This window comes from Mastigoproctus giganteus, chromosome 2 (assembly GCF_048544385.1).
Source record: "Mastigoproctus giganteus isolate SK-2022 chromosome 2, ASM4854438v1, whole genome shotgun sequence".
Taxonomy (NCBI): domain Eukaryota; kingdom Metazoa; phylum Arthropoda; class Arachnida; order Uropygi; family Thelyphonidae; genus Mastigoproctus; species Mastigoproctus giganteus.
Genome location: NC_143576.1, coordinates 13,373,912 through 13,396,230, shown reverse-complemented (window position 1 = coordinate 13,396,230; position 22,319 = coordinate 13,373,912).

Sequence of the window (22,319 nt, the reverse complement as noted above, 5' to 3'; positions counted from 1 at the left end):
AGCCTCTCTCTCGTACGTAGGTTGGCAAGTATCTCAACATACATAGGTGAGCAGTTAGGTACAGAAAGAGTGCGCGTAGAAGGGAAAAACCTATAGACAATAATTTAGCTGCCTTCAAATATAAAAATTGAATCTGAAAATTTAATATTTATCATCTGTTTCTTTACGGAATTTTGCTGATTGATTTTCTTCTCAGAACCAAAAGTTACGAAAGAGAAGGAAGAAAAGAAAAGCGGACAGAAGCAGCAGCAGCAGCACATAAAGGCAAAAAAACAGACAGAGGCTTAAAAGAAACCTTGCATTTTATCTATAGGACAGATACGCTTCCCCTCTATTGGATTTAAAGAAACTTGAAGGGGTGATTTTTCTTCTTTGCGTCTTCGACCCCGCAATGACATACCTGCAGCCGCAGAACTTGCCAAAGCTTCTGAAATGCCATTTCTTTTTTACCCGCATGGGTCGGATATTCCTAAAAGAAGTAGTTCTTAAAATCTGTTCAGACACAAGTAAAAAAGAAGTCTCTTCTTTAGGAAATTCCCTTTCTCTTTTAGTGGAGCGCACTAAAGGTTGTCATTTTTTTTTTTTTTTTTTTTGTTATGTTTAAATCATAATGGGGTTATCCGTGGGTGGGAAAAGCCTGATGGGGGGAGAGCCGGTGATGTGCGAACACAGATTTGAAGGCTCTAGTGTCAAGAGACATCAAAAAGGTAAGTAAAGGCTTAGCTCAATTGGCTTGTATTGTTAATCTCGTAACAAGAGCGGGGCAGGTTTTAATGGGCATCACAAGTAGGCGCCGTCAAAGTTTCGGAAACAGCGGAAAAATCGATTTTTAATTTGCGACACAAAGCTCGCGCTCCGGGACGACCTCTTTAGAACCCATGTAGTATTTGCCCAGCGTGAAGGGCAAGAAAGTACTGCAGAGAAGAGGGACGGGAGGGGAAAATACATGTATGATCGGTGAGTATAACAGTAGGAATGGGAGAGTGATGGCCTCTTGGGTGGTATAATATGTCACCGAGAGTGTGCCGCAGGCCATTTTGCCATCGAGGTAGGCAGCTGTTGCGCGCGATTTCCCCACACTCATCCCGTCCATCAGATAATGAAAATTGCAAAGTTAAGTCTGTTTCCGTCGCTGTTACCCTTATCTTTTAGGAGTGTGTAGAATAAATGAATTTCTGAGAAACTGATACACTGCAAGTATGTGCAAATGATTTAATCGAGTTGTCATGGGAGCACATTATCAGAAATTTCAACGCGAAGAATAAAGAAAAATATGTCTTTGGACCACGCATAGCTATATTAATACATTTGCTAATTTTTATAATAAAAATTATTATTATTATTATTAATGAACGTAATCAAATGTTTAAAATAGATAATAGCTCTTGTTCAATTAGTAGCTATTATTTCCACTGGCTACCTCTCAAAACTACGACCAAAAACTCTTACATTACGCTTAAAAATTTTCAGTTGTATTTTCAGTTTCTATGGTAGAAGTTCTTATTTAAATAACAGCTTAAAGCTCATCATGACGGATATGTCATAACTACTATAACCTGACATTCGAAAAGTTTAGCGAAAATACTTTTTTTCGTCAAAGAATATAATATATTGGAAAAAAAAGCACCGATTTTTACACTAAACATTGTCACACCGTTCACCCCCAAAAATAGCGAATATCAACAACAGGAAATGGATTTTATATGCATAGCGTAACAAAGATAAAATATACCATGAACCCAGAGGAGGAAACTATAGGCTCACAAGCCTCACTAAGAATAAAGACTGCTTTAGTTACAACGACGTGGTCACAACAACGTTGCTATACACCATTATATTAGGCTCACTGCATATAACGAACACATTTAATAAGAATTCAAAACATCTTTTTCACAAAAGAGTCAACATCACTTCAAAAAGTATGGAAAACCTAATTTAACTTCTTTTTGAAGAATTCTCCGAGAGGTATATTTTAAGAAGCTGTAGCTGCATTCCTATTAAATGTAGTCATCCTATGAAGTGTGCTTAAATTATAACTACTAGTTTTGTGTTTTGCAACAGATATCCTGTGCTCCAGGCTTTCCTCTTTCGAAAAAAAAAAAAAAAAAAAAAAAAAGAAAGAAAGAAAAAAAAAGAAAAGGGGAGCCTCACTATCACTCATAGAGAATGAATGACTCATGGGATTTAACAAAATTAAATAAACGAAACCGAAAGTTCACGGTTAATCACGGGCAAAAATCAGCCAAACATTGGAGAATGTGTGCTCCGCACTGGAACAACTAACGGAGGGTTCCTTTTTTAACGATTCTCAGTAACATTCAATTGGGCTTACTCAATGAGTGTTCATTTATATTTCAGTATAGTATTTTTTAGACATTTAAACAAATTTTTGCTGTTTCATTTAACAGCATTGTATAACACGAAATGGAACAGAAAATTATATTACTGGTATTTAATATACTTCTGTTGTTTCTGAACGAAAGTATGCCGAAAAGATTTTTTAAGAAGCATAATTCACCGCCCCTCGCTGCCACTTTTTTATAACTTTCGCATTGAACATGTCGAATAGAATGTTTTCAACCACAGCTCTTCGTTATTGTTCATTTCGTCACCACCCCTCACTATTTTATCCTTCCCACGTGCTTCCACCACCGTCACCCACTAAACCATCTGAACACCTCTGTTCTCCGGCTAACTCCTCCGTTATTCGACGTCAGAGAACGTGCGCCTTGTCCCGATCCAGTCTGGTGCAGGGAAGTTTGCGTGCATGTAACGATCTATTATCGACCCTGAACACCTGGTCGCGTGCGACGTGTGCACCTTATTATAGGCATTATTGTTGTAGTAATCACACCACGGGATGTCCACCAGTGTTTATGTGAGAATTGAGAAATCTCATAGCCAGAGTGGATTGGCAATGAAAGAACGAAGATGGGAATAAATTCACTGTCATAACAGAAGGAAGGGGGAAGCACAGAGAAAGCCGTATTGGCCAAAGTTCTTATTGTCAGTAAGCATTTAGGTGACCAGTGCATGTGGTAATGTAGTATCCAAAACGTATTCCTCGCCAGTGGCTAGTTCTGTGCACATGTAAACAGTGCGAACTTACTTGCCAACATTATATTATTCTCACCATTATTTTAAAACTTGTATGCGCAACACGATGGGAGAAAAGAAGAAAAAAAAAAACGATTATTATAAGAAAAGAAAAAGCACCACTATTATAACACAAAAAAAAATAAGAATTTCCGTCAGTATCTAGTAGTTCCAATGAACTACTTCTCTGGTACTTGAGAGAGAGAGAGAGAGAGAGAGAGAGAGAGAGAGAGAGAGAGAGAGCGTTCAATAGGTCGTTGCTGAATATCCTCATCTACTGTAGTTTGATCAGTATAGTATGACATATTTCCAATGAAAGAATTGCTCTCTAAATTTACATTTTCAAAACGTATGTTCCAGGAACATTTCTTCTTTCCTGTACATTGTTCACATTAATGGATTTTTTTGTTGTTCTTGTTGTTGTTATTGGCTTTTATGAAGTTTGATTCTTAGTGCTAATTCTAAATTAAATATAACAAATAAATTACTGATACACAAGAAATAATACTAAATTTATTCAGACAGAAACTGATAATCATTATACTTCATATTCCCCAGAACAAAATTCTACAAGTGGTCAGTTCTCTCCTTTAAATATTTGAATGACATCGTTATTTTCAGGATTATTCGAAAATAATTCCCCATTCAGATGGATTTAAAATTCCCTAATCAGGCACAAATTTGGATGCATAAAATCACTAATATAGTTTTAATTAGATTTGAGTTAGATTTTGTAATTCAGTATCGTGATAATCAAATGACACTCACTACAATGTTTAAACGATAATAGTTTCAAAATTACAGGCTAAAAAATTCTGCTATCCTACTTTTCCTTTAACAGACATCGACGACAGCATGCACAGGTTTCATATATGTTTTTTTTTTTTTTTTTTTTAATCAGTTTTTAACAAATTACAGATATAGACAATGTATTAAATCATTAAAAGATTAGGTAAGTAATATCATTTATGATCATTGATTCTTATTGACATTCGTAACCTTGAATTTTGACGAACTTACTAATAAATTCTTTCTGGATTCTAATTTATCTCATAATATGAGAAGTATAATAAATAAATTCGATGAATTTGAAGTGCTGGTCAAGACTTCAAATGCAGACATTGTTGGGATTTCAGAGATGTAGTGTAACTCAGATAAAAGGATGCAGAATTTATATATGGGGAGTACAATTTAAACAGAAAGGAGAAACAGAATAGGAGGTGGGGGGGCGCAGATTATGCTCTTAATCAAGATGCACAGAAAATTTAAGGCAATGCATCCAGTTGACGGGTGGGCAGTGCAATGTAGAGTCAGTCTGATGTGATTTACGCACTGGGAAAGCAAAAATGAGAGTAGGAGTGTCTTATGGTTCTAATGACTCTGATCAGTACAACGACTCTACAGAGAAACAGAGTGGGCCTGTAAATCAGAATGTCTTAAAATGGGAGATTTTAACTTTACAGATATTGACTGGAACTTGTGGATTGGTCACTCACACATTAGCAAGATATTTCTGTGTATTTATTATAAGACTGTTTTCTGCAGAAGCATGTAAAAGAGACAACAAGAGGGAATAATACTCTTAATCTTATCAGCAGTGATTATACATGCATTAAGAATCTGCAGGAAAAAGACTCACTTGGTGGCAGTGATAACAGTGCTAAAATGGAATTTAATTAAAAACATAAATACTGTCAAGGGTAAAGGGAAAGGCTTTTGCTTTGGTAAGGGTGACCACAGCAATCTCAGACAGATTTTAAATTCTATATCGCGGGGCCAAATAATGATGTTACCATCAGCAAATTCTATATGGGAAGCGTTCAAGGAATTAATCATAGAAGCTACTAGGCTTTTCATACCAAATGCGGAGATGGGAGAAATCCCAGGTGCCGTCTGACACTAACATACCAACTAAGAAAACCTTTAACGTGCAAACTATCGACCTTCGGAATAAAAGAATCATCACTATGCCAGTGCGGTGAAAACCAGACAAGGACACATCTGATGCATGGATGTCCCCTCTTTGAGGATATAAGATGCCACCTTATAACAAAAATATGTTTCAACATAAAGGATCGGGAACACCTTGTGCTGTGGGAGGAGGAATACTACAGAACACTCACACAATTTGCGCACGAACTGTTCACCAGACTACGAGCACTACCGCAACTTCCCTAGACTCGACACTGGAACTCTGACAACTGGACTTGACAACCGAAACGGACAAACAACCACGACCTAGGACCCACGAGTGACACCATCCCACACTGACATCCTGATTACTGGACCAGCAGTGGACGGGATCCTATCCCAAGACTGACCAACTATTGGATGGAACGCTGTCGTGGACCTGAAGAAGCAGCAGCTTTGCTGCATACATGACATATTGGCGATCTGAGCCGGCTCCCTTGTCCGGCCCTTCCTTCTCCCTCACCCTGGAGAGCGCGGAGGGGAGGAGACGGCTTCGCTGTCTCCTCCCCCTCCTCGCCGACCCCACTCTTCACTCTGGTGGGGCATGGGCATGTCCACTGATTCCACCTGGGGTCGTCTTCCCTATTGACTTCATTCTTCCGTCTTTATCCCCCAATCTTCATTCTCCCCACCCCACTCTATCTGTACGAAAGCGAATGCCCCAAATGTCAAAAATAATCGTATCTAAATTACACTGTTCGCCCACCATTTTGGCTTTTCCAATTCTAGCGCAATATTCTCATGCAATTTTTTTTTATAGGTCCTAGCCATTGAAATCTCTGGAAACTAGGTGGCAGGACCTGCCAGAGTACAAATTTAAACTACTGGCTACCTGGTCTGCCTCCACGGGGCGAAATGCGGGCAACGTTGGGCCTCAGCAGGGGTCCAGCAGCTAAATGGCCAGAGGAACAACTGTACATAACATTACACACTCACATGATACACAAACTTTTAAATCTCTGGTCTTCCCAGTGAACTGGTACACCAATAATGAAAGCAACGCGAAGATGGGGAAAACCTCTGGTGCCGTTAGACACTTAACACACTTTGCACCAACTAAGAAATACGCTTCAAGGTATAGGCCTAAATGATGACACTTCTGGCAGAGAAGAAAAATGCATGAGATGCATATAAATTATCAGATGACACAGAAGTCTATGGTAGATAACTATTCTGTAATCAAGTCACAAAGGAAGTTAGACAAGCGAAGGCGGATTAAAATAAATCTTTGGCAAAGGATACAAAGATAAACAGCAAAGACTTCTTTACTTATGTAAAAACTAGAAGGAAGGGGATGAATTAGATTGATCCACTCGATATCGATGGTTTGACTATTGATGATCCTGCTCAGGTTACAGACAAACTGAATGAGTATTTTCCATAAATGATTTTGTACTAATTGAGAGTAAAATGAAAGATAAACTGTTGAAGATAAACATAAGATAGGCACGTGGGGGTGAATGGGAGCTATCCAACTATTATTAAGGAAAGCAGCGAAGGAAGTAAAGCAAACCATTACCCATTATTATGAGAGCATCTTGGATTCAGGAGAAATCCTAGCGGACTGGAAATGTGCGAATATATCCCCAGTTCGGAATAGAGGATCAAAGGGCGATACGAGTAATTACAAATCCGTTAGTTTAACTTCTGTTCCAGGGAAAATAAGTGAATCACTGGTTAAAGAAGTAATGCAGGATCATTTAGGCAAGGCTGCAATTATACTTCAAACGCAGCATGGGTTTGTTAAACAGAAATCTTGTTTGACTAGTCTGATTGGTTCCTATGATGTGGTCACCAAGGAACTGGATTCAAAAAATAATTTTGATACGTTGATTCTGTGAGTTCGGAATCTTACAATGAATGGATGCGACTAGTTGCGTTGCGTGTTCGTATTACCATGAAAGAGAGTAGGGGGATGATAGGTGCAGATTAGCAGAACTGTTCCAATGAAAGTATCTATAGAAAAGGCAGAAACTGACTGCCTTTTCTATAGATATTATGAGACTGAAAATGGAGATAATCTGTAATTAACCTGTTCTCTTTTGAATGGAATCAAGAAGCTTGAGAGAAGTTTTTGGGACACCGCCGCACACGTGGGAAAAACATTCCATAGTATGGCAGTTATGAGGTTTGTACACAGAATGAATACTTGTTCAGAAGAAAAGTAACAGCAACAGCGAAAGAGGAAAACCGGCTTTTTTTAAGTAGCGGAAGCAATATTTGTGTAGTGCTCAAGAGAAGAGACTATCACAAAGTTGTGATGTGAAGTGCCTAGAGGACCACTAATACTGACCATGTACTTTGAAGGGCTGTTGGTGAGAAGAGATAAAGGGTGTTGGGCGTATGGTTAGGATATCTAATATTCTGTTAGGAAAATGAACAAGTATGTGATGTCATCAATAATTGCAAAAGTCTGGTTCCGTATAACTATAAAACTGAAGTCAAGTAGAGCTGCGAACATGAAATCACCAAGGAAAATTGCCTCACTGTTACGAAAGTTAAACTGAAGAAAGTTAAGTTTAAGTTTCAAAGACATGAAGTGAAAAAGTTCCGTGTTATTTTGGGTTGGGAGAACAGTAGAAGCAACAGATGAATTTGACAGAAAGTGCCAGTATTTTAGTTAAAGGTAATCAAAAAGAAGAAATTCTAAATGAGAAGTCTCTAATGATTACAAGGAATATCAGTGCGAACATAAGCACAAGTACCACCTTTCTAGAGAAAAAATTATAGAGAGAAGGCAACTGAGATGAGTAGTAGATGAGGCAAGCGATAACTGAGACTGTCATAAAAAATGTGGCTTGGCAGATTGTAGGGAGAAATGAATACCACTGAGATTGGAACTCAGACCACATAATATTTGTGAAATGAATGAGGACGCTTCTGGGAGGTTTAGCTCTTTCATTTTGTTGTTCTGTTTAAATAAATATTTGGTGAATTATAATTTATATTGTACAAAGTATATCACTGTCGATAAATCAGTCGGATAAACCCATCAAGATAAAAATAAGATTTTACGCATGTCGAAATCCAAGGACACACATTCTGCTTTCCTTCAAAAGGGGAAAGCAAAACTGTGTGTTCTCCAAATTTAGGAAGAAATTTTACCATCCTTCAGGCTTACTGCCTGTTTGTTAATGACGCATCCCCCCACTCATCCGATCAAGAACCAACTATGAACGTCTGTCAGTAGATATGTAAACTTCATATACATTTATCCAGAACAAAAATCCAGGACAGTACTCTAGGTATAGATGCACAACGCATATAATTATATACAACCGTCATTCCCCACTAAATTCCTGTTGTAACTGAAATTATGTTTTTTAACATCATCTGGATAACTGCCCATTGTTTATCGATTACAGAGATCCCTGGCTAATATTCCCCGTAACTTATTTAATTGCACTATGCATCTGACCACAGCTTTTAACAGAATTACTAACAACGAATTATTTTGTGATTATTTTAAGTTGCCATTACTATTCTCAGCCAGATAATTACAGACTACATTAATGCAACAATTAAACCCAAAATCAATTTTTGTAACATCTCCATTTTATTTTTTACTATTATATTGGAAGTGGTCTGGAGCACAACCCTATACGATAGGAATAAAGTTAACTGTCATATTAGAGAGACCCAAGGATAATCTTATCTGCCCATGTGTAATATGTCCATCAATAGCGTGTGTTCTCTAGTCGATTTTCCTGTTATGCTGGTGAAAAACTCGAGTTTCCGGGGAGGGACCTCGTTATCCATGCCTGAGACCGAATAATTCAGCCAGAGAGTGAAAAAAGCTTAAAAGAAATCGTTATGACATTGATGAAATTAGAATCCAGATTTTTTCTATCCGGCGTGGAAAGGGGAGGGTGATTATAACCACTGCACTGAACAAGCAAATCATACAACAGTAACAGATGAAATGGAAATACTATTTTAGATTGTTTCAATCTAAAATTGATTGAAACAATCTAAAGATTGTTTCAATCAATTGTTTCAATCTTTAAGACGTGAAAAAATGAAACTTTTTTTACGTCTTAAAATAGCGCTTGAAGGGGTGACAATTAAGAAAATTTACAAAAGTAATAAACAAAAATACACTGCTCGACAAAATTAACAGAAATTAACATAAAAATGGAAGTGTAAATCGTGCAACTTGCGGCGATAAAACGGGACAAAATTTGGTATGGTGGGGTACCATAGAAAAACGATAAAATGAGAAGATAGCGAGATGCTTCGGACAGATATAAAGGTACATTTATAGGGGTTGTATAAGAATTACCAAAAAAGATCACATTACAGAAGTCGATACAAGATGTTCGAAAATATGGTCATACTGATGTCGTGGTCATAAGTATGGCATAAGATCCCCTCCAACAGCTAAACAGGCGTGACAGCGGTTATACCATGCTCGATATAAGGGTGTCTATAAGATTCTGTTGCAACAAATCCCATTCTTCCACCAGCACAGACTTTAGCTCACCAAACGAGGAGTTGGCTGTCTGCGTGCAGTGCGACGCCCAAGGTCATCCCACACATATTCTATCGGATTTAAGTGTGGTGATCGTGCTGGCCAAGGCAATCGTTGGACACCGTCAGTTCGAAGATGTCCCTCCACCACTTGAGCTCTAGTGCAGTGGCCTTGTCGTGCATGAAAAGAAAATCTGAGCCAACTGCACCCTTAAATAGTAGCACATAGGGTTCCAGGATTTGTTTTCGGTATCTCTGCGCAGTCACTGTACCCCAATCAAAAACATGAATGGTGCAGCTGTTGATAACTATTCCGCTCCACACACGAGAACACCGCCTCCACCGCAAATGTACCCTTCTGTGATGTTGGAGGGATGGTACTGCATTCCTCGTTGTCTCCAGGTGAAGTAACGTCTAGAATCTCTTAGCAGGCTTAAAAGGGACTCATCAGAGAACAGAACTGTACCCAATTTTGTCCTGCTTCATCTCAAGCTGCACGAGTTACACCATGTCTCGAATCAGGAGATCCGGAACTGGCTCTAGACATATTAACTAGATGGTTGCACACTGTTACTATGTTCTCAGCAGCTAAACAGGTCAGTATCTCCGCTAGAACTAATGCTTGGTGGTCTTCGGAGCTAAATCACAGTTTCAAGTGCAAACAGTCCCTCCATAAACAATGGAAACAGTCTGGTACAGCATATGACCGAACTCAGTACTCCAAAGCTAGAGCACTGTTTAATAGACTGAAATCGCAAGCCATTAAAGAATACACTGACAAGACCTTATCCAAAGGCAAAGTGCCATATACCCGTAACTCTAAACCAGATTCCAATTTCAATCCAGTTGAATGGATCAACTATGTAGCCAGATTCCAAGACAACATCACACAACCATATGATTACCAACCAGACCCCATTTCAAGTCCAGATGATGAGCTGTTTTCCATTCAAATCGATCGACAGCAGCTTCGTCAAGCCATCAACTCGCTGCGTCCGTCATGCACCGCTGGCATCGATAATGTCCCACATTTCATCGTAAAGTGCCTCAGTCCATATATCCTTGATCCTCTGCTCTACTTGTTCAACTCCATCCTCTCTCATAGAGTGTTTCCGGCATCCTGGAGCAAATACAGTCTTGCCCCACTACCTAAAGTTCAACTACCAAGCCAGCCGAAGCCCTATAGACCGATCTCCACTGCATCCACGCTCCTAAAGCTACTGGAAAAAGTCCTTCTTCCGCATATAACACGCCATCTTCTTCCACAATCATCAAAACAACTCCATTATGTTCTCCCTAATAGATCAACTGTCTCCAACCTTCTGGCAGTCCAAACGGAAATTTTAAATGCATTTGAGGCCAAATCAGAAATGGCGGTTGTTTATGCCGATATTGAAGCTGCTTTTGATAGCCTCAACATCTCAGCCCTTCTGAATCTCCTAACCAATTTCTTTCGGATCAAAGGTGACGTTTTCGCTTTTCTGCACTCGCTCCTCCGGAACAGAACAGTGTACCTCACTCATCGTAACCTCTGCTATACCCGATCCATCAATGCTGGTGTGCCGCAAGGTGGCATTTTATCGGGGTTACTTTTTACCGCCCTCCTTATTCCGTTTGTGTGTAACAGAGATGATGTCATTACCTACGCCGACGATATAAAGTTCCTAACGGAAATACCACCATCAGCCGACAGGGGAGTGATCACATCGGAAATCTGTAATAAGATCACAGCTTTCTCTAGCCATCTCAACCATTTCGGTCTCAAACTGAACCCCCAAAAATCCGTTATTATGGTTTTTTCTCTGAAGAAGTGTCCCACATCCATACAACCCTCACTGCAGGGTGCAGTTATTCCAAGTGTTACTAAACACAAAGATCTCGGTGTAACCTTCGACCCAAACCTTAGGTTCAACTGTCACATCGAATGTGTTCTACGCAAGATCAACCGAATGCGCTGGATTGCCCGTCAACATCTTCTTCATAACACAGACGCAAGAACCACAATCAGATATCTGGAAACCATTGTGTATCCTACCTTTCTGTATGCCTCTGAAATATGGGCATCCGCAGTACCTTCTCTCATGAAGCCCATCTTCGCCAGTGAATACTGGATATTGAAGTGGGCAACCCACAAACATCGACTCCCCCCTCAGCAGAGGACCACCAGCATGGCTGACCAACTTCAAATCCCACGGCTGCCTCAAATAATCAGCATGAGGAGAACTGTGACCACAGTCAAAATGCTGGTTGGAAAAATCAACTCCCCTGACTTCTGGGATATATGCCAGTGGCATGTTCCACTTCCGTCCTTACGAGCCACCCCTCTTCTTCAGCTACAACGGAACAGGCTGAAGATCAGTGACAGATTCCTACCTGGACAAGTACTTCCTACAGTACAAGCCCTGCTAATGATCGGAGTTGACCTCCAGAAATTCGCTTCTGATCGCAATTACAGGCGCTCGTTGGCCGAACTTGTTCCCCTTTTGTTTGGCCCCTGATGTCGACTCATACTGATATCTCCACCTGCTATCTCCTATGAGGTGCATAACGGCACGTCGCAGGCAAATCGATGAACTGTCTTCACAAGAAAATGCAATACCGAACAATAATGTGGCACTGTGAAATATTCTGACTTGTGTGAATATTCTAAAATATGTGCTTTGTACATATGAACGTGTACATACCTTGGTGTACTGTCTGCCTCACAACTATGTACATACTCATATCTATTGAATGGCTAATGCTACGTTTTTAATTGTTATGTAATATTTTATACTGCACAAATTTTTATACCGTACATATTTTTATATTTCTATATCATTGTCAAGCCCCTGGCCTCCTGGCTGTGGCGGGCACATTATTGTATCTTTACTGTACAATAAAGATTTTCTTCATGTTTTCTAAGCGTTCTCTTAATTTTGTCGAGCAGTACAGACAAATTTCTCTACTCTACACTACAAAGAATAACGAAATGGATTGAAGTTCATCCTTTTTCCAAAATTGTACCATATTCTGAGCAAAACCTTTTCTTTAAATTGAAGAAAAATATTTAAATAAAATAAAATAATTTTCTGTTTTATACTCCGGAACAACCACACACGGTCAGAGGAGTTCACAAAATAGTGAACATACAGGAAACAGCAAACGTAAGTGCTGAGAACACACACACACAATTATTTGACTTCATGTATTTTTGTTCTGCGCAAATGCACAACTTATTTAGAAAATATGATTTCAATCCCATTTTGAGCTTGAGGCCCAGCCAAATGGCCCTCATAATCCTCCCTCCCCCATTGAGTTGTCTTTTGAGAAGCAAACAAAACAGATGGAGTCCTACTTTTATTGATCTCTCATCTTGCATATAATAGCGATATGGCATATTAGTTTTCCTTTCTTTCTTTCTTTTTTTTTTGGTTTATCAGCATAATAATCGGCCCTGGGTGGACGCAGGTGTTTTGTGAATTGCTGTTTTAGAAGTTGCTTGAGCAGTCTTAGTTCACCCCACTTATCTAAACCTGGTTGTGATTCAATTTATACCAGCTTAGCATAAAATTCTGAAAATAAATTCAAGATCTCTTAAGTACAGCCAACGTTCAGTTTTAAATTATACTAAGAGAATAAAAAACTGAACCCTTCTAATAACTGGTTTAAAATCATTCGTGAACAGCGAGATTTTAGAAAGCACGTATTAATGTCATTAAATTTTAACATTAAATACTATTTATTTGTCTGCCAATTTTAAACTTCTTTTGATCTAGTCTGTCTATCTGTGTGTCGCTGTTTCAAAAATCGAGAAAACTTTGATGATTTAAGTTTTTGGACAGCACTGAAATCCTCCTCCAGTATCAGGCTGGATCTGCTATTTTCATCTAATCCTTTCTCCTTTTTCTTGATACAAAGCCTTTCGTACATCTGCACAAAAAAAAAAAAAAAAAAAAAAAATAGATCTTGTCTGCGTGGCGTATAGCCACGTAAGGTGGGACGGCGAACGAGTGAACATACATCAATCATCTGAGACAGGTGTACGTGCAGTTCGCGAGGCGGGGCATAGAGAGTTAGAGAGAGAATGGCAAAGGATCAGGAATATTGTGTACTGCTAGCAGACGGTTTTTCTTTCTTTTTTTTTTTTTTTTTTTTTTTTTTTTTTCCCCTCAAGTTCTCTCTCTCTTTCTCTGTAATTCTGAAATTCATATTTCCTGTGTTTACTTAGCCTATTCGTTCAATTATTTAATTGTTTTTAATCATTATTCAAACGCATAAATATCGTCAATACTCAGTGAAATTTATGCTGCTCATCAGTATACCAAAGCTAAGGTCTTTAATCTGGACTTGATTTTCAGGAAAAGACAAGAGAAATTAATATACCATATTTTTTTCTAAATATACACCAGTTCACAGCTAACATCAATTTTCAGTTCGATATAAAAATGTTTCTCAGAAAGAGAAGTGGTATCAAACTTTTGCTGAGAAGGTTGATTTTTAAGCAGAGGCAAGAATGAAATGAACGGTTAAAAGTTTTTAAGTGGTAAAACAGGAGGAGATTGTCCAGTGAAGTAACAGAAAACCGTGGGTCCCACAAAATGATATGGAAGAGGGGGCCCTGTAGTAAAACTGATCAAAGGGGAATTTCCCTTAGGGAAATGCCCCTTTGATCAATTTTATATCTAAGTACAATTACATGACTTGTTTTTCATAAATACCTACGATATTTATGAAACTTTTCTATTCCCACCAGGTACCAGCTCCTTCCACCCACACACAATGCAGGGTATCCCAATATACATTGTACCGTTGTGCATTAGCAGCTTTGTAATAGTCTGGTTAAAAGTTAAAGAGAACGAAAGGATGACTACTTCGGAACTTTCATGACCAAAATTTAAAAGCAGAAAGACGCTTTCATAGGCAAGTGATGTCTATAGACGGAAATGATAAATAAATAAATTTCTATTAGAAGAAACTTAAAACTTGGAATCTAATGGGGGGATATGCATTTTTCCAACAGAAGGTTCTATCAAAACACGCGAAAGAGTGTTTTGATTTTTAAATTTTTCATAATCACATACTGTATATTCGGCAGTGACATTTATTAAAAAGATGCTCTTTTCCAGGGAATCTGTGTTTTATGTTTCTTCTAAGTTATTTTAAACCTCTTTTAATTTCATATCTTTCATTTCATTTTATTTTATTTTATTTTCATTTCAAATCTCGAACACTTTAACTACATGGCTAGGAACTAAATTTCTACTGATTTAGAAGCATGTTTATGGATTGATATTTTCATTCTTATTTAAATACGACATCTTTCATTTCAATAAACTAGAACCAGAACACACGTTTTTGGTATTGCCTAACAAAATAAACAATCATTTCGTAATAGAAAAATTACACCGACTATAAGAAGTAACACTAAGCGATATTTACCAATGCTTTTGAATAGTGCAGTTTCTTTACTGACCTGAAATGTATAATAATATTAATAATAATAACGCTTACATAGGCTCAGTACTAACGTACGTAGTACTGGGCGGAGATTATAATACTGGGAGGAGATTTTAAGATCGACTATAATAACGATGACCAAGAGCAGTCAACATCACCCGAAGTCAGCCATGAAGAGACTGACCATAGCCCGGAAAGAAGGAGGAAGGAGACTGACTCATTCGAACAAGAGAAGAAGGCGATTAAGAACCTGCAGGATTACTCCAAGGAAAACGCAGCACCAATCTACCAAGTCATAAGAAAGATAAGATAAACAGCACACAAATACTCAACCTTAACAAGGAGCCCCACTCACGGAAACAGAAGAAACAAAGAAAAAAAAGATGGACAAAGAAAGCACTACAATGACACTACAATGAAAATGACACTACAATGACCTCCATCAAGACTGCACAGATAAAATGGCTTCCAGCACATGGCTGACGAGTGGGAGGCTCTTCGCCGAGACCACAGGATTCATGCTCACCATCCAAGACCAGGTAACCAAACACCATACAAGAAACTCATCGCAAAGGAACCCGGAGTAACAGATGTCGCATGTCGAAGATGCGACCTAGTCCCAGAAACAATCCAGCACATCAGCGCGGGATGTGAGGTGATCACCCAGACAGAGTACATCCACAAATACGACCAGTTCGCCAGAATAATACATCAGAAGCTAGCGCGAAAATACTATTTCATCAAAGCAAGTGTACCGTATTATAAATATCAACCCTAGGCCATACTAGCGACCCCTACTTACAAACAATACTAGGAGTGTGCCGTAATAATGGACAAGACGATCCCGCACAACAAACCAGATACAATCCTCATCGACAAGAAGGAAAAGGCTACCAATCTGATCGACACAGCAGTGCCCAGCACCAGCAACTTCCAGAAAACCTACGAGGAAAATATCAGGAAGTACACAAACCTAAGACAGAAAGTCAAAGAAATGTGGCAAATGAAACAAGTAATGACCATCTCCTAGAGAACACTTACATGAAACTCTAGAAAGCAAACCAACTACCACATGCAGTTGGTAATCGTACCCGTCAAGGGGCAGAAGGAGAAAAAGTTTACTATTATTTTTTTTAATTATGTCAATTAACAAATATAAATTCATGATAAAGATTGGTGGTTATATGGAGAACACTACGAATTCAGCAAGTTTTCGTAATAAAGTATTGATTCTTATCGGTTGTGCGTCATGAGCATCATTGCTTAAATTTTCATCAGAAATTTAAATTTACTTGCGATTATGTGGATTTTGCTTCTTCACATCGTTGATGCCGGTTAGTTTGTTGTTGTTATTGTAAGATTTTAGGGGCATCAGCGACTTAGAACATATTGCGCCGTATACATTGGTCTATAAATTGCCTATATTCTGTGGAAGATTTTCCTGTTTGCTGGACAATAAACCAGGGTTTCGCCGGAGAGCAACTAATTTAGCCACGTTATTCCAAAACCCATAAAAATTCCTCACGCCATTGAAGTGATTCGAACCAGAGCCTTTTTTTTACCATCTGGTGTAGGGAGGATGGTGTTAACGCTCTTCGTGAGTAGCACAGTTGGTAGAATCGCTGTCCCATTCACACCGGGTGGAAATCTGGTGTGAATGTGACAGCGAGTTTTTCGTCCAGCAAATAGAAAATCGATCACAGAACACATGCAATTTACAGACAGTATATACGGAGCAATATTGCCTTAGTCGGTAGTGCTCCTAAAAAACCGTACTATAACAAGAACTGTGCTACACGTGAGGGTAAAATTAACTGGACTAGACATATTTAATAATCAGTTAACAAGTTAAAATCATGTTTTTATTTACTTTTACCATATTAAAGATAAATAAACTCTAACTAGGAAAATAAAGTATCTTCTTTATTTGATTCAGGTACTAGCTATACTGTAAACAGTTGGTATAAACTCCCTTATAATGACATTAATCAGGGAGTGCAAAAGAAACTCGTCAAAGTTTGCTGATGATTTAAATGTAGGAAGGCTGGTTAACGAGCAGGAGGAGGGCATTCGGCTTGAAAATGACAATATCAGTCATGAATATTCTGAGAAATGGCAACTGAAGTTTAAGGCTTCTAAATGTAGAGTTTCCACCTGGGGAACAAATATCTAGAATTTACTTATAAGCTAGCGGGAGTAGAGTTTAAAGTGGTTACAAAAAGACTTAGGGATTACAATTTAATCATATATGAAATTTTCCATGCAGTGTAAACAAGTGGCCAAGAAGGGGCATCGTGTCCTGTATATGATATATAGGACCTTCATAAGTTGGCAAAAAGGATGTCTTTGTCCCTTTATAAAAACAAAAGTACGAGTGTATTTAGAATATTATATTTAAGTCTGAAGGCCCCAGTTGAAGAATTCAAAGAAGGGCAAGTAGCGCTAATCGATGCCCATATGAAGAACAGCACAGAAGGTGCAGACTGCACAGCTAGGTAACCAGGTATCCCAGAGGGAGGAGGAGGAGGACTAATAAGGCCTGAAGGGAATCACTAAAATGAACGAAAGAAATATACGTTCAGCATTTGAAGAAACAAGAACTAAGAGTCACAAACATATAATTTATATACTTTTGGGGAGTAACAGAATGAAGTAACAAATGAAATTTATTTTAAGGCAAAGTGCTGGTTTTTTTTTTTTTTTTTTTTTTTTTTGATTTGGTAGTTGTTGGCGCATCGGCTTCTGTGGCCATATTGCACCTCCCAAGGTTTTTGCAGTACTTTGATCCAAGCCCGAGGCGGGAATCGAACCCGCGACCTTTGGGTTGCCGGGCAGGTACTTTACCCACTCGGCTAGCCCGGTCGGCGCAAAGTGCTGGAGATCATTGGAATAAACTGTCTTCGCAGTGGTTGAGATGGAGAGTTTGATAAAATTCGAAACGGAACTGGATATGATAGCCATCTTTTGGCAACGGGGAAAGTACGTACGAGCTATTGAAAACTTTTTTCTCTTTTTTGGCAGATGCAGAAAACGTCCGCTTCCTTGTACCATTTAGCCATTGTAATATCAATACTAATTGAACAGGTTTAAACACTTTGGGTATTGAAATTTATTTCAACCTAGAAAACAAGTAAATACATTTTAATATATAGATAAAGGTGATTAATATACTTCTATTTTAATCAGATATTGTATTTTTTGTATAATATCTAACTTAATGAAAAACTTAATTTCCCTCTCTCTCTCTCTCTCTCTCTCTGTTAGGGATAGGAAGTGAGAATAAGAATGGTTGTTATTATGCCTAATTGAAATAAATCCTATCTTTAATTGTTGGCAAAGAAACTAATTCTATAAGATTCCTTTTTTTTATGAAAATCTCAAACACGAGAGGTATTCGAACCGATAGTACTTAGTACAGCGCTTAGATTGAAGGTTGAAAAGACTAAAGAAGATACTTGTTGACTATTAGATTAGAAGTTCTGTAGATTGCAATTTTCATAAAATACGTATGAAGGAAGGCTGTTCCAGAAAACAGAAATTGAATGAATAAATTAGGAAGAAAAGTGGGTTCTGTGAGTTTGAAGTTGAACAGTAAAAGAATGTTGACTGGTTCCGGCACGTGTTCCGATATTATAGAAGCAAATTCACAAGAACAGTGCCCATGGAAGTGTCTATAGAAGAGGCATGCAGCAGAAACGGAACATCTATAAGAGAGAGAGAGAGAGAGATATGAGTCACTAATTAAACTAACTGCCCTCTTTTGAATGGAATCTATAAGCCTGAGAGAGGATTTTAGGTCACCACCCCAGACGGACAAACAATATTTCACGATATGGCGGATCTGCGATTTATACAGAGTAAACGGCTGTTTCTAAAAAAAAGTAACGCTGAGAGCGAAAGAGAAAACAGTTTTTTTGGATATAGAAGGAAGCAATATTTGTGATGTGCTTATGCCAAGGCCAAAAGAGATTAGAAATCACGGTAATTCCCAACAGAGATATATGATATTGCCTAGAAATCGGAGTGTAACGAAGATAAGCATAGCAGCAGAAGAATTATTTTTACGAGATATAAGACGGAACTGAGCTTTAGAAGGATCCAAATCAATTAAGTTATCTTTACCCTACTGTAGGATTACCTGGAGATCAGCATTTAAGGAATTGGTAGTGGATATTCAAAAGTTGAAGCTATAGGCCGCCGTAGCCTAGTGGTCAGGTGCGCGGGTGCATAAGTACACGTGCCTTGAGTGACCGGGGTTCAAGCCCGTGACTGCTAAATACGGTGCTGTTTCTTGTATTCCGTCTATCTTGTGAACTCCTTTGATTGTCCCGGAGTATAAACAGAAAATTTATTTTTTTATTTGCGCTGGGCAGTTTCTCAAACTGCAAGGTGGAATGTAATGAGGTATTTGAACTGATTAATAACTGCTTTAAAATTGTTGGATCTTTGGTGTAGGCAGAAAATGAACCCGCAGATTTGAATAAAAGTCAATTACGATATGCAGCATTCTTATGTTGAACAGCCTTAGCACATTTATTGGAAAACAGAGGTTCAGATAAAGGACGAGATTTTAAGGTGGAGTGTGGAATAAAGGATTTCATCCCTACAATAATAATTTCACTGGCACAATCTGAGCAAATGTTGACATTAGAAGATTTGAAACAAACAGTAATCCGATTGAAGAAAATAAGAAAAGAAATCTAGATCATCTCATTTTGCATTCTTGTAATGCCAAACAACACGAGGTTGAGTATGGACAGGAAGGAGGGGCTCCACTGGAGAAGAGGCTCCACCTGTGATCTGAGGTGCCTAGAGGACCACTCACTTCGACCTTTTACTTAGAAGGGTTGTTTGTGAGGAAAAGATGAAGCGTGCTGGGTGCGTGGTTAGGATTCTTCCGTATTCTGGTAGATAAATGAACAATCTGTGCGATGTAATTAGTAATTACAAAAGCCTTGGATTCCCTCCAGTCGCTATCTAGCAGAGTTGAGGCAGCGAGATTATACATTAGCCAGGTGGGTAAAGTGCCTGCCTGGCAACCCAAAGGTCGCGGGTTCGATTCCCGCCTCGGGCTTGGATCAAAGTACTGCAAAAACTTTGGGAGGTGCATTATGGCCACAGAAGCCTATGCGCCAACAACTACCAAAAAAAAAAAAAAAAAAAAAAGGTTCTGTCCGGCGGACTATCTAGCGGCCGATTTGCAAACACCGTTTTATAGCTGTACCATCGAAATGTAAGGAAGATTGGATCTCATCTTTCCTCTGGAGACTAAACATTGGTTCCACCACTCTTAAAGCCTCCAATAAGCAAAGTGGTAGCATTTCACCAGTTGATGAAAGTCATCTACAACATAGTATTGCCTAGTAACACAGAGGGTTGGCATTACTCCGTGTGCTGTGGGCGCCACACCTCTAACCCTGCTTATGCTGGTTTCAACCTCGGTGGTCACTTCCAGTATGCTAGGCGCCATATTTCAGGATTTGCACATGGGGGGGGGGGGGATTATGCCCAGGGTTACTAACAGTCCCACCATACCATTGTGAAGTTGCAAGCAGAGGATTTGTCTGTCACAGACCGACCGCAGTTTTCAGAAATTACTTGAGTGTCAACCGAATATCAGCTCCATTAGCGTTTGACTCCCGAGTAGTAAGACCAGCTTGGCACACTTGAGAGAATCTATGTGATAAACTTAAGAACAATAGGTACCATACGGACATATGCGGCCCTACCTTTAATATCCGGACACTCCTCCATGGATAAGGAAACGGGTCCTATGCATGCAACAGGTCTCAGAACCTGCTATAAATATACACATTGGGCTTCGAACAGACAACTGCAGAAGTGGGCATGCAAGATGACATGTCCCACAGAATTAACAGACTTCCAACATGGGATGATAGTAGGATGCCACATAAGCAAACGTTCTGTACGAGACATCGCAGTCACTCTGGGCATGCCTAAGTCAACGGTTAGTGCGTCATATGCAAACGGAAAAGGAATGGGACTGAAACTGCAAAACGGCCTGGTAAACCCCGAAAACTAACAGAACGGGACAAGAGAGCACGCCAAATCATAATTTGCCATTTTCTCAAGTCACACAAACCCTCTGTGAGAGGAAATTTATTATAGTTACACACAGAGCGTACAAATAAAGAAGAAATATATAAGCTTTCGGCTATATGGTAGCCTTCATCAGAATTCTGATGAAGGCTACCATATAGCCGAAAGCTTATATATTTCTTCTTTATTTGTACGCTCTGTGTGTAACTATAATAAATTTCCTAATGAATCCAGAGCGCGTAGGCCTGTTTCGTTACTCTGTGAGAGGGTTTGTGGGATTTTGGGACTAAAGTCAGCACTAGTGCAATACGAAGGACATTCCATGATATGGGTTATAATGGTCCTGCAGCTGTTCACAAGCCATTGATCACCTCAACAAATGCTAGACGCTGATTAACATGGTGTAAGGAGCGCGAATCTTGGACTGTAGAGCAGTGGAAAACAGTCCTATGAACAGACGAGTCGAGAAACAGCAGCTAATCACACTGTAATTAATGTTTTCCCTACTTCCCAGCTGCTACTATGGGAGGATGATAAGATTCTCCAAATTATGCTAGTGTTTCAGCATATCTTGCTGATTCCTTAACCAAATTATTCGATAAAATTCTCTCCTAGTGTCACTCCTCCCCTTCCCGTGGAATAGCTACACAATAAAGTTTCTTCTGAAATTTCAAGTAGCCGACACCATTAACCAAAACTGAAGAATAACTTGCTCATAAAGTCTCTTAAATCTATTAGAGAAAGCCTTGCTTCCTATATTAACACGCCAAAATCTTAAGCCAGCCTCAACAAACACATTATGCAGTCTCTGACAGATCCACGATCAACGACCCAATTGCCACCATAATCGACATTCTTTTTGCTTTTGAAGATAACGATGAGATGGCTATTACCTAATTTCACCTCCAAGTAGCCTTCAATGCCATTCACATTCCGACAACGCGCCTCCGTAGACAGGTGGGCAGGAGCAGCAGCAGTGCGTAGCACACGCTTCTTGATTAGACCGGGGTTCGAGCCCGTGACCACCAAATACGAAAGATGTGGTCAGGGAATGACCACCGCATATCACCGGAGCAATATGGCCTTAGTTGCTAATGCTCCAAAAAGCCAAAACATCGATGAGAGATCGACATTCCGACACAATTTTCCGTGTTACTCATCATTACTACTCTGTGAACAGAAGAACCATTCAACACCGGCCGGTTTGTAACTGGCTTTAGTACCTCTAGCTGTGGATGGAAAATCTACCACGATCCCGAGATTTATAAAGCCTCTTCCATTTA